Genomic DNA, 13625 nt, shown 5'->3' with positions numbered 1-13625 from the left:
CTGGCTTGCACCTTGTAAAGCAAGGCAGAGAGTGGAAGAAAGTTGACTTGCAGAGGGATTTCACTGTGGCTTCCCCAGCCAAATTTGTTTCTTGTTTTGGGGGGAATAAAGTCATCGAGAAGGTGAGTGACAGGCTACCTGGAGCTGTGCTTGCTGTGTCCTTGCTGTGCTCCCTGCAGGTTACTCAGGGGAGCCATCGATGTTTCTGCAGCAAAAAAACTGCATTTCTGCCTGTAACGTTTCTGCTCTTACTGTTATTTTAATGCTATGTCTCATCAATTTTGCCTGGTGTGACATAAGCAAAAACCTCGATGAAGTTGAAGCAGATTCCCAGTTGTCAGTGTTAGAGACGTATCTTAAATGACCTAGAGCTTCTCTGCTGCCAGAGTAGGAATATGTTTAATAGTGTTTTGCCCAGTCTGGTTTGACCCTTCTGAGGCAGTGGTTCTCCAGCTGGTTAGACTATGGGCACCTCTCAGAAAATGCTAGCTCCTAGTTTTCATCCATTTTTTGACTATGGAAAAATAATAGAGCAATTCCTGTGTTGCAGAGAACTCAGAAAGCCCACAACAAATCAAAATGGTTTGGGGCCTCTGGATTCCTATTTTGAAATCTACGGGTATATCTTGTAAAATGTACGTAGATGTTTGCACACTTAGTGCTAATGCTGTGCGACAGCTTTAAAAGGATCTCATGGCACCGCAGGATGCCACAGCACCCTTGTTGAGAATCGCTGCTGTAATGGGAGAGGTCCCATTTTTCCTTTCCTTGCCATTTACCTGCTGTTGGCAAGAACTTTTTTCTGGTATAGTCACACATGCTCTGAGTCTTCTGTGGTTCAGTGGTGGGATCCTTGCGTGCCGCGCAGGAGACCTGGGTTTGATTCTCAGACAAATACAGCCGTGGAAGCACCAAATGTCTGGACTGAATCTGGCCTTCGGATTCTGTCTCAGTAGCCTAAAGGGGGGAGGGAAGGTCTGGGCAGCCTCCATTCCTCCAAAAAAACTAGGCATATTCATTAAACGTCTGGGTGATCGCTCATGCACGTGCCATGAACTAGAATGATTGACAGTCAAGCAAGAACTGATTTTGGAGTTGGCTGATCTAGAAAGGGAATGCTCTTGTTGAACTGAGCTCTTTCTTGGCTCTTTCTTGGGACCTTCTTTCTTTGTTGTCTACTCCCTGCCCTCTTTCTAATCCATCCAGGTCCTCATTGCCAATAACGGGATTGCGGCAGTGAAATGAATGAGGTCCATCCGACACTGGTCCTATAAGATGTTTCGAAATGAGCGTGCCATCAGATTCATCGTCATGGTGACTCCTGAAGATCTGAAAGCGAATGCAGCTGAACTGTAAAAATCAGCGAGGGTAAACGGCGCACTTCTTCCCTCAGAACTGCATGTGGCAAGGGACCCTGTATGCTTTGCTGCCCAGTGACAGGTTACTTGGAAGGAGATTAAGCACTTTCATCTGAAACCAGCAAGAATGCAGAGCCCTTGTTGGGTGATCTCAAATGAACTGATGAGTAACCGACTCATTAAAAACCCTTTCAGAGCTGACCGGAAGATTTCTCATCTCAAGCCTTGGGCTCTGTTTGTTATCACACTCTTAACTTTGACCCACATTCACTGCAAATAAGATGCAAGTACAGAAAACCATTACTGAGTGCTTGCTTTCTGTCTTAAACCTGGGCCAGTTTCCCAGCCAGCAGGTAATGAGTGGCTCATTTTGACAGGACATATAGCTCATTCTGGGCTCGAAGGAAAACACCTTTAAGTTATTAGATGAGTTTGAGCCAGGAAGCTGATAAATTTGGGCCTGAAAAGTTTGGTAGGGAAGACACCATGTATAACTGTCTATGGAGACTGAGAATTGAACCCTGGATGTTCATTACCAAACATACAAGTCTTGGCCACTTCTTCTCACTAAGACTCTCCTGCCACAACTTGATAGAAAGGAATTCCTAGAATTGACTTTGCGAGATATGATACCTCGCCTGGTCTGGGCATCCACTCTGTTCGGCTTTCACAGTCTCTGTGCCTGTTTGCTTGACCCGTATGGAGTCCAGATTGGGAGCTCCTTCACCCCTACACTCCCGCCACAGGCCTTCATTGTTACTGTCCCAGAGGATTCTAGCTCTGGTCATAGCATTTACTGCATGCCAGCCTACTGGGCTAGCCCAGAGAATCCCGTAATAGTAGGTCCCTGGCTTTATGCCGGGAATCTCCATTTTCTATGAAAATAAAGAAGAGAGGGCAGTTGACTGCCTCTCACCCGCTTTCAGCTTGTGTCCCACCATCTGTAATCCGGGGCCCTCTCCATTCACACTTTGGCATCCTTTTACCTTCACCCCTTGAGGGATCCAGACAGTCAGGGCCAGTGCTTCTGGTCCAGTTGCAGCTCATGATACATGTAGAAGGAATGACGTAGGGTAAGTTGGGGAAGGGCTTCTTACTGCCCAGAACACAGTGTTGACATGGCCTCAGCACCTAGCTGGTGCCATTGTCCCGGCCAGGCCTTCCCCACCAGCAGCCAGGTGTCTCCTCCCCAGACTTCTGGGTTATCCCACACAAGTGGTGAACCTGGCAGTGTGGTTCCCACCGTTCTGGCCTTGGCAGCAGTTGCTGGGAGGGACTTTTGCCAGTGCACAGGTAATGGAGAGAGTGTGAGCGGGGAGGCTCTTTCCTCCTAACCCCTTCACCCTGTTACAAAGAGTAACTAAATGATCCAAGTATTCCTTCCTGGCCTGAAAAAAAGGGGTCCTGAGCTAGTTCTGGCGTTAAAGATGTTATCTGATGGCTGCAGGGTCTCCAAGAAATATCTCCCTGGTGCTTGCTATTGCTCTGTAGGTTAACTCATGAGATTTCTTTAATGTCTTTGGTGGCATCAGAGGTTGGTCTTTGTTGGAGTCTGAATGCTGAGTGTAGCCACTGACTCTGTTTGGCAAAACTGCTCTGTCTGGGTTAGTGTTCACCACCTAGACCCTCCTCTCCAGGACTGAGATAATTGTGTGACTGCTTTCTCATTTTCTCTCTCTTTCAGATTGCCAACATTTTGGACAGCCATGCAGCCACGCTGAATTGCAAATCTGAGCAGGAGGTCTTCTTTATGAACACTCAGAGTATTGTTCAGTTGGTGCAGAGGTGAGTTACTTGCCAGACCTCATCCTTTCTCCAGTCCTTCTTTTTTTTTTTTTTTTTTTTTTTAAAGCTGTCTGAAAGAGCTGAACTTGGGTAAAATGTTGCCCTGGCAGGCCAGTAATTGTTCTCAGACTCCTAAAGCATTGGAAATAAGCCTTAGGGCATCTTTGGGGGAAACCAGCTATGAAGGGACCCTGTATGTGGCCCACACAACTGTTGCCAGTCCTGGTTGTCTGTCCAGTAACGTGAACCATGGGGATAGACTTGCACTTTTCCCCCTTTGCCTCTGGGAATTGTGCATCACTTGTGGTTCCTAGTACTGAGTCTGTTAAGCAGTTCATATCTTTAACTCTCTCCTTTTGTATATCTCCTGGTGCATATATCTCCAGCTGTAACTATCTCTCTAAATATGTCTATATTTGTATATTGAGCTGTATATATCTCCAGCTGCACATATCTTCAGCTCTCTATATCTCTAGCTCTAACAATGAATGTCTGTACATATATGCCGTGTCCCCTTTCATTCTGGGATGGAGCAGGCATGGTTCACATGCAGCTGTGCTCCCTGTCTGTTGCTTTTGCTCTCATAGCGAAGTTCATGCCTTCGTCGTCACACTGGGGGCAACGGCAGACCTTTCCATACGAGCCTGTGGTTTTGAGTGCCTGCTATAAAGCACCTTGAAGAGCTGTGACAGTCGGCTCACAGGTGCAGGTTTTTCCACTTTTCCTGAAAACTGGGGCTCTTGCACAGCCCGTGCTTAGGCACCCAACATCACTAGTGAACTCGTAACAACCTGGCCGGTGTCTAGGGCAGGGTCAGAGCACAGTGTCACTTTGCTGTGGTGCTGAGCTAAGCCCTTGTCTGCAGCAAGGTGGCCTGAGCTGCTGCGGGACCCGCTGCGCCTCTTGCTGCAGCCGCCGCAGGATCCCGGCAGCAGCCCCAAGCTCCCCGGCCCCGCTCCCGCTCCGCGCACACATGCTGGGGCCGGCCGAGCCCCCCCCTCCCCTTCCCCGGCAAGCACAGCTCCCGGTAACCTTGCAGCACGCGCTCCGGACCATAACTGGGCCAATCAGGGCAGACAGCGCACGCGGCGGCCAGTCACTGCGCAGGACGCTTCAGCTCCCTCCCTCGGAGCAGCCGCCGCGGGAGCCCGGGCCCAAGGCCAGCCCAGCCCGGGCCGCTGCAGCCGCCGCCGCGAGGGAAAGGACGGGGCCGCTGGAGGCGGTGCCCGCGGGGACAGACGGAGCCTGGCAGCCGGGCAGGCCCCGCACAGCAGCGCGTCTTGTCCGCGGAGGCCCAAGGCCCCTCCCGCCTCCCCAGGGCACGGCAGCTTGTTCTGGGGGCGCAGGGCAGTACCGGAGCCCTTCTCCTGTCCCGGGGCTCTGGCGGGAGGGGTCCCAGCTTCCCATCACTGCCCCCCTCGCCGTGCCCGCACTGCGGCACTCGGCTCACAGCCCTGCTCCTCAGCTCTCACCCCGAGCAGGGCCGCTGGGTCTCCGCGCTGCAGTGCGGGCTGGCACCAGCTCCGAGCAGGGCTGTTTTCCTTCGTTTTTTCTTTCTTTTTTTTTGTTTGTTTGTTTGTTTTAAGTCCGTGCCCGGAGCCACAGCACACCTGTTGTACACCGTCACCGCACAGCTCGGTGGACAGCGGTAAGCAAGTGTATTGCTGGAGCAATGCCTAGATCGCCTGCCCCTGGACAGACAGCCCTGGGGTCCTCCGCCTAGCGCGGTCTGCGCGTGACTCGCTTCTGCGCACACGCGTGCTTGTCCCGCACATCTCTGCACGGGTCCAGGGTGCTCACGCTGCGCACGAGGAAGAAGGGGCGCTGCGGCCCCCCGCTCGCACCGCCATACTGTCCGGCAGCAGGGAGCCCAGTCTCACCTCCAGGGTTTGAAGGCTTCAGTGCAGCGTCTCTGAACAGCAGCGGGTTACTGTTCTCCCTACAAGAGAGAAACCCGGGGCTGACGGTGTGGCTACCGCCGACCACAGAAGAAAGCCCCGCAGGCCTCCCGCGTGACCGGCCGTGGTCGCCAAAACAGCTGCCGCAGCTCTCCGGCCTCGCCTGCGGGTCCGCGCCAGCAGCGCGCCGTGGGCTCCGCGCCCCGCGGACAGGCAGACAGCTGACGTCATGGGCATCCTCCCCGGGGTGGGAAGAAAACCCGGCCCAGTGCTGCCCTCCTGTGGTGCGCTCTGAGCACTGCAGCCACGAGAAGGGTGCCGCGGACGGGAGCAGAGCCCGCTGCTCGGTGTAAAATAGTGTAACATTGAGAACAGGGAGCTGAATGAAGCGATGGTGTTATTCATTTCGTACTTACTTTCGAAAACTTACATTGTACAGAAATGTATCCAATAAGGCTGTGTGTGTATACCGATATACAGATAGCGTGTGTGTGTGTGTGTGTACTACACACCCTCATTAATACAGTTATCTCTGTCTCTACCCGTGGCGATAGTGATGTAGCTGTTCAGCTATCATCTTTGCATATAACCGCATGCGAATGCCTAGTTAATACTTACGTACTAACACGTGTCACGTGCATTGTGTATCCACACGTAGTGTGAAGAGAAACCCGGCTCAGTGCTGCCCTCCGGTGGTGCGCTCCCAGCACTGCAGCCACGAGGAGCGGTGCCGCGGAGGGGACCCCGCTGCTCGGTGCTGCCCTCCTACGGTCCTGTCGGAGCATTGCCACAGCCGGTGAAGGCGGAGACAAAGCCCTCCTGTGGCCGCGGTGCGGCGGGAAGACCCGGGCGGACACCCAAGCCGGCTCCGCGCCGCCCGCCTGGGGCTGGAGCGAGGCTTGGAGCCCGGAGAGAATGGCCCGCAACAAAGCCGGCCCCGTGCCGCCCTCCCTGTGTGTCACCCTGCGCGGAGCAGCTGGTTTTTAAAGGCAGAGAAAAGAAAACCCTGCCCCGTGCTACTGCCCTACGATTCAAGCCGGGGTTTCCAGCCGAGAGACGAGGGCAGGGACAGGGACAGCGGCTCCAGGCCCTGCGTCTGCAGCTCGGGCAGGCGGGAGCTCGAGGCAGAGAGAGAAGGACCAAGGCCTCGCTCGCTCCCTCCCTCGGGGGTAAGTCGGGCAGCGCCCGCGGCCGGGGCCAGGCGGGGTCGCGCTGCCCCGGGCGGACACACGAGTTACGGACACGCATTCCGCGCTGGGGAGAGCTCCGGGGCTGGGATGGGAGGCTCGTGTTCCCATTGGCCAACATGAGCTGTGAGGCGATTGGGTGGTGTGGCCGCTTGGGCGGGGTCACAGCCACTCCGCCCTTCTTCTCTCTGCTTGGCCTGTGCTGGGGAGGTGGGATCAGGAGCCCGGCCTCCTTAGTCACATCCTGATTGGCTGCCAGGAATGGAGGGTGGGTGCAGGCTTCTGCGTGCCCATTGGTCCGGCTCGGATGCTCAGCGGCACCGCTCAGCGCGCTGTGTGACCGCGCAGCGCAGAGCGGAGCCCACGTGCCTGGGCGGGCAGGCAGGCGGGCGGGCGGGAGAGCTGCGGCAGGCTGCTCTGGCGACCAGGGCGGTTCCTGCAGGAGCCTGCGTCCCCAGGGCGCTGGGCCTGCGGGGCTCTCTTCTGAGGTGCGTGTTGCAGCGTGAAGCTCTGGTCTGTTCCAGGGCCCCTTTTCTCTTCTCTGCCTGCCGCCTCGGGAGCCACCCTGTCTCCTCGATGTCATGGGAGGTGATCTGCGGGAGTGCACATGGGCCCCAAGAAGCACCGTTTGCTTGTCGGCCAATGCTGAAACCTCTGCGGAGAGCACCTTGCTTAGCACCAACTTCCCCTTTTTTAAAGAGAGAGGCAAAAAAAAAGAAAACCAGTTCTTGTTCAGGAAACGCTGCTGGACATCAATTCTAGGGGAGAGTTTGGGATCTTTGGTTTAAAATAGTATAAAATTGAGAACAGAGAGCTAAAGTGACAGTGTTATTCATTGCGTACTTCTTTCGGAAAACTTAAAGTGTACAGTGATGTATGCAGTAAGGCTGAGTGTGTATAGTGATGTGCAGATAGTGTGTGTGTGTGTGTAATACACACCATTGTTAACACAGTGATCTCTCTCTATCCATGGTGATAGTAATATAGCTGTTCAACTCTCATCCTTGTGTATCACCGTATACTAGTGTCTGTAGTTAGTACGTAGAGAATAGTTGGAGTCCTAGTGGACTCCAAGATGAACATGAGTTGGCAGTGTGACGAAGCCATCAGAAAAGCCAATGGCACTTTATCGTGCATCAGCAGATGCATGACGAATAGGTCCAGGGAGGTGATACTTCCCCTCTATCGGGCGCTGGTCAGACCGCAGTTGGAGTACTGTGTGCAATTCTGAGCACCTCACTTCAAGAGGGATGCGGATAACCTGGAGAGGGTCCAGAGAAGGGCAACTCGTATGGTTAAGGGATTGCAAACCAAGCCCTACGAGGAGAGACTAGAGAACCTGGACCTTTTCAGCCTCCGCAAGAGAAGGTTGAGAGGCGACCTTGTGGCTGCCTATAAGTTCATCACGGGGGCACAGAAGGGAATTGGTGAGGATTTATTCACCAAGGCGCCCCCGGGGGTTACAAGAAACAATGGCCACAAGCTAGCAGAGAGCAGATTTAGATTGGACATTAGGAAGAACTTCTTCACAGTTCGAGTGGCCAAGGTCTGGAACAGGCTCCCAAGGGAGGTGGTGCTCTCCCCTACCCTGGGGGTCTTCAAGAGGAGGTTAGACGAGTATCTAGCTGGGGTCATCTAGACCCAGCACTCTTTCCTGCTTATGCAGGGGGTCGGACTCTGATCTATTGAGGTCCCTTCTGACCCTAACATCTATGAATCTATGAATCCATGTGCCCTGCTCCAGCGGTAACACATCCAGTGACTGCAGCTCTTGTCTCTAACTACTGGTAGCACTGTCCAAAAACAATGACCTGCACGTTGGCTCACAGGGTACTGGGGCCTCACATCCCACAGACTTTGTATTCTCCCCACCTGTGCCTGGATGACGTGTTGAGCACTTGCTCTCTGATCTCCCTGCATACTCCTCTACACTCTTACCCAACCCTGTAGGATGGAAACGATACCCCAGGATAGTTCCTCGGCCCTCCTGGAAACCTGCTTCTGGTACACAGACATGCTGCCACCATCCCACTCTAGCCTGCCCTGCCCTCTGCCCTCCCCAGCTGGTGCATAACTTGTTAAAAGGGTGCCTGCTGCTTCCTGCCCAGAGGCGAGAGAGCTATGCGGCGCTGTATACATTGTAGCACCCCATAGTAAGTGTGTGCGAGCGCTGCCGTAGCTGGCTGGAGGCACACAGGTCCTCCGGTAAGGGGGGCGCGTGTCTCTCTTTCCCCTTGTTTGTGCTGCACAGGGAACATGGCTTCCTTGAGGGCTGTCACCTTCCTGTAACTTGGGCTCAGGTCTCTAGACTTTTCTGCTGCCCTCAGTTATTTTCAGAAGCTCTCCCTGCCCACACCTTTCCCTCCTGTAAGCAGGGGGTTCCTCACCCCTGCCTCGGCTTAGGGGCTGAGGCCTCGTTTACTACCTTGGGTGCTGTGACTTCCATGACAGGAGGCTAACGTTGCACACCCTTTGTCCTCCAAACATGGGGCAGCTTTGACTTCTAATCAAGAGACTGCCTGATGTACCTGTCAGCTGGCATTCAGGACTTTGCAGGTTTTCTCTGGGCTTCGTGCCCCAGCAGCCAGCTGTGTGCAGGGAGCAGCGCCCTGTAAGCAGGGTTGCTGGTGTTTCCGGTCACCATTCATGGTACCGCCCTAGCGGTTCTGTCCAGAGTCCCGGCCCGTCGCACTCTGCTTCTGGCTGGCCCAGACGTCGACAGCCGAGCCCACAGACTTCTGCCGTCCCCTATCTCCATGGATAGAGGACAGACTGGCAGCAGATTCAGGTACGGGTTAGAGAGGGAGAGAAACTGTGGCCCATAGACTTGAATTCCAATGTGGTGAGTGAAATGCAGCATCTGTCTCTGTTTATTATAGGCCTTGGTAGCAGAAGCAGGAAAGATGACACACAAACAGGAGTCGACTGACAAGGAGGGAAGAAAACCATGGCAGCCCGGGAAAGGTCAGGGGGTTTTGATGCGGTGCCTTTCCTTTTCTTGTTGGCTCCCATGCTGAGCCGTAGACCTTGGGATCAGGGGGCCTTACAAGGCTGGATCGCTGGCACCTTCTTATAAGCATGATTTGTGTCTTAGCTTCTGACAGTGTCGTACACCGATAAATTTTAGGTGGGGTAGTGAGGATCCTGTAAACCTGAGGTATATCATGTCCGCCTTCTTTTTAAAGGCAGCAAGCTCTTTAGGAGAGTGGGGGTTGTGAGCTGGCTGTCACTTGGGTTTGAGTCTGTGGCAGCTGCAAGCAGGCAGTCGTTCCTTCCCCCACTCACTGCTATCTGGGGTTTCATTACATCCCCCCACTTGAGTGTGGGTGTTTTGCACCTTTTTTGGTCCTTTGAGAGGTTTGACTTCCCTGTCAGGAAAGCTGTAGTTTCTGCCCGTTGTCCTCCAGGTGTGGGGCGGCTTTCTTGAACCGCACCACCTGAGCAACCCTTTTCCGCTTGGCCTTGTGTCACGGAAGCTGGCGGGTGACAGGAGGCACCATCCCCTTACATAGGAATCCCATACGTAGACACCTTCTGGCGCCATATCATGTGCCACGGTACGAGTTGGGTCTGTAGGCTCGTGGCCCATGGCTTTCCATGTCCAACTGACCCAGTCTTGGGAAGCTGAACAAGGTGATTCCTGCTCGCCCGTCTGTCAAACAGAAGACAGACCAACAGGGGTTACAGGGACAGCCCAAACAGAGAGATGTTACAACTTGCTGTCTCAGTGTCTGGCTCCATACCTTACACCCGGACTGTCTCTCTGTGTTGTTTCGTGTGGGTGGGTTTTTATTGTTTTTCTTTTTCCTTCTTGCAGCTGCAGCAGGACAAGCAGTGGGCAAGCCGCGACAGGTGAAAAGCCAGCAAAATGGGATCTGAAGGAAAGGGACTCTGGACAGAGCAACCTCCCTGCCTTTAAATGTCACCCACGTGTCGGCCAAATTTTGGCTGGGTGAGCCTTTGGGTGTGCTCCCTGGAACTTGGAAATGGGTCTCTGCCCTTGATGCTGATACACTTCTGCAGCAGTCAGGTGGAAGGTGGACAACCCTGTAAGCAAGGCGTGTGTCACCGTTACCTCGTTTGTAAAAGGCTGTGGATCTGGTTGGCGGTCTTGAGCAGCGCAGCTGCCCTGTAATCGGGGTCCAGCACAGCTGCCAGACGCGACTGCCAATGGCGCAGCCTCCTCTAAGCGAGGTGCATGCTGCTGCCTTCTAGCACGCGAGGACAGGTGATATAAATGTGTGTAGCACTGGACATCCCTTAACTAGGAGACCAAGTCCACTGCTATTGCCAGCCAGTCAGAGAGGTGCCCCCCTGTAAGCAGGGTGGGCGTAGCCTCCTTCAGCTGGCGTGAGTGAGACTGGGCAGTCTGCCACACTGTGCAGCAGGACGGCCTTGCAGACAGGAGCCGAGGGTCGTTGGTGACAGCAAACTCTTCAAAAGACAGAGCCTGATGACCTACCCGTGGCTGGGTTGAAGTTTGTGGCCCCAAACCCTTCTGGTCCCCCGTAGTGAATTTATAGATGGTCACCAGGTCTCCCCTCAGCCTTCTCTTGTGAAGGCTGAACAGGGTCAGGTCCCGTAACCTCTCATTGTAGGGTCTGCCCTGCTGTCCTCGGATCATGCAGGTGGCCCTCCTCTGGACCCTCTCAATGTTGTCCACATCCCTTTTGAAGTGGGGTGCTCAGAACTGAACACAGTACCCCAGCTGCAGCCTGACCAGTGTCGCGTAGAGAGGGAGGATCACCTCCTTGGGCCTATTTGAGATGCATCTGTGGATGCACGATAAGGTCCGGTTAGCCCTGCCGACTGTGACTTAGCATTGTGGGCCCATGTTCATCTTGGAATCAATGATAACTACAAGATCCCTTTCTGCCTCCGTGCTCTCAAGAATCAATTCTGAACCCTCCACAGGAAGCTGGGACATAAATTGGCATCACAAACAGGATTGAGAGGCTCTGGTCCAGAGAAAAAGATCAGAATGAAGGGAGTTATGTGGGCCCCGTTAGTGGCTTTGCTTAAGGAGGTGATGGGGATGGAGAATCCTGGGTGGGATAAGGATAGGTTGAGACCTGCCTGTAGTGACCCGGGAACTGTACCCAATCATTAGGCTAGGTTTGCTGCTGCTTCCCGGGGTAAACCCAGGAGGGGTGCCTGTTGTGGCTGCTGGCAACATGCTTGCGGTTAGGGGCCGAAGAGAATGCCCAGCTCTGGGAAGAGGTCACCTGGCTGAGTAAGGAGTTAAAAGATGTGAGAAATTCCAACAGCGTGGTGTGCAAGGCTGTGCGAGCTATGCAGAGCTGCTTGGAAACATTAAAATAGAAGAAAGGAAAAATTATGATCCTGCGCATGGCCGCTCCCCTCCAGAAGAGAGTGCACTTACCGCAGGCTGTGGAGGGATCCTCCCACAAGTGTCTATATAAAGATAAACCAGAAGTTGAGCTCTGGGAAAATCAAAGGGATAAGATTAATGGAGAGAAGGAGATTTATAATGAGCCTGGTGCTGAAACACCCCCATATGTTCCTGCCCAGAGAGAGGAACCTAGCCAGGCCTTCCCTGTCCTGAGGGAGAAACTCAGCCATGTTTTTCCCATGGTGATAACTCATTCAAAGCTGCAAAGAAAGAATCCCCGAACTGACCTGCATTCCTTTATCTGTGCAAAGATTAAAAATATTCAAAGGCAGCAGAAGTCCAAGCCAGGAGAGCCAGTAATAGACTGGCTACAGTGAAAGGGCATTTGCAATTTCAGTGAATAGAGCCGAAGCAGCCCAAATGGTTCTGTGCCCTGAGCTCCAGTTAAATCAGGTTGCAAGAAGTGATGAAAATTTTACTTTGTTTTCTGCTGTGCTCCAAGCCACTGCAGCCAGTTATGCTAATATGGAAGAAGAGCTTAACCCTGCCCCTTGGGCATGGGCCAATTTAAAAGAGTCTGTCCACTGCTTGTGTCTGTTATCACTAACTGAAATAATTTGTGTAGCAGTTTGAACTCACATGCCAAATGATGAAGTTGTTACAGCACCGTTGTGGAAGAGGTTTTGCCGACAAACACCAACAGAGCGCACCTCGGCCTTGTTAGCCTTAGAGCCACAGGCAGTGAATCACCTGAAAAAAGATGCAATCCAGCAATTAGTGCAGTTTTTACCCATTTTGCAGAAACCAAGGCTTACCAAGCTAATGAAAACTGCCACGGCCATGGCAGTGGCCTCAGTGAAAGATAAACCCCCTGACCCCCCCGAATTGTTGGGAAAAGTCGGGAAAGGCCAGCTCAAGACTCTGCACACAAAAATGTGGAAGGACTTGTTAGCTGCCTGTTTCAATGAAGTGCAAATCAATAGACTGCCCATCAATGTCTTGCAAGGGCTGAGGGCTAAACACTGCACCAAAAGGGCAAGACCAAAAGCGGTCTTTTGTGCCACCAACAGTGTCACCAGAGAGATTCTCTGCCCTGAAAGCAAAACTGTCAACATTTTCCCAGGCACATGCGGGGCTGCCAGCCTTTACCCCGCCTGATCACATGGCCTAGGGAGTCCGGCCAGCCCAACCCCCAAAGAAAGGAGCCACAATGGGGGAAGTAGCAAACTGAGGACTGGTATCTAAAGTTAATATTGGCCCTTAATTCAGATACCTGTACAGATTCAATTAAGTAAAAGTAAAAAGTCAATTAATATGTTATTAAACACAGGTGCCCAGATTTGCCTTTTAGATTCAGCAGATTAGAAAGGGGAGAAACGAACCCCTTATCAAGTAATTGGAGTCGGAAGCACCAGATGACCAGGACATCTACTCTGAGCATCCTTTTCATTATTTCATAGATTTCATAGACATTAGGGCTGGAAGGGACCTCGGAAGATCATCGAGTCCAGCCCCCCGCCCAAAGGGCAGGACGTCAGCTGGGGTCATAGGATCCCAGCAAGATAAGCATCCAGTTTCATCTTGAAGGTGTTCAATGAAGGCGCTTGAACCACCTCTGGTGGCAGGCTGTTCCAGACCTTGGGGGCTCGGACAGTAAAGAAATTCTTCCTTATGTCCAGCCTGAAACGATCTTGTAGTAGTTTGTGACCATTCGTCCTCGTCATCCCTTGGGGCGCTCTGGTGAACAAACGTTCCCCTAGATACTGGTGGTCACCCCTGATAAACTTGTAGGTGGCCATCAGATCACCCCTGAGCCTGCGCTTTTCCAGACTAAAGAGCCCCAGGGCTCTCAGCCTGTCATCGTAGGGTCTGCTTCCCTGACCTTTGATATGTGCGTGGCTCTTCTCTGGACTCTCTCAAGCTTCTCCACATCCTTTTTGAATTGTGGAGCCCAAAAACTGGACGCAGTACTCCAGCTGCGGCCTCACTAAGGCCGAGTACAGGGGGAGAATGACGTCCTGGGATTTGCTTGAGAAGCATCTAT

General features: G+C 53.1%; 1 long non-coding RNA gene across 1 annotated transcript; it reads left to right on the top strand.

The window, feature by feature from the left end:
• The first annotated feature begins 5903 nt into the window (after positions 1–5903).
• On the top strand, positions 5904–12156 carry LOC109282057 (uncharacterized). Its single transcript, XR_002088938.2, has 3 exons — positions 5904–6210; positions 9108–9192; positions 10046–12156. It is a non-coding gene; the product is annotated as an uncharacterized LOC109282057 (long non-coding RNA).
• The last annotated feature ends 1469 nt before the right edge of the window (positions 12157–13625 follow it).

The sequence above is a fragment of the Alligator mississippiensis genome, chromosome 11 (assembly GCF_030867095.1).
Source record: "Alligator mississippiensis isolate rAllMis1 chromosome 11, rAllMis1, whole genome shotgun sequence".
NCBI lineage: Eukaryota > Metazoa > Chordata > Crocodylia > Alligatoridae > Alligator > Alligator mississippiensis.
This window is presented reverse-complemented; position numbering and strand designations above follow the sequence as displayed.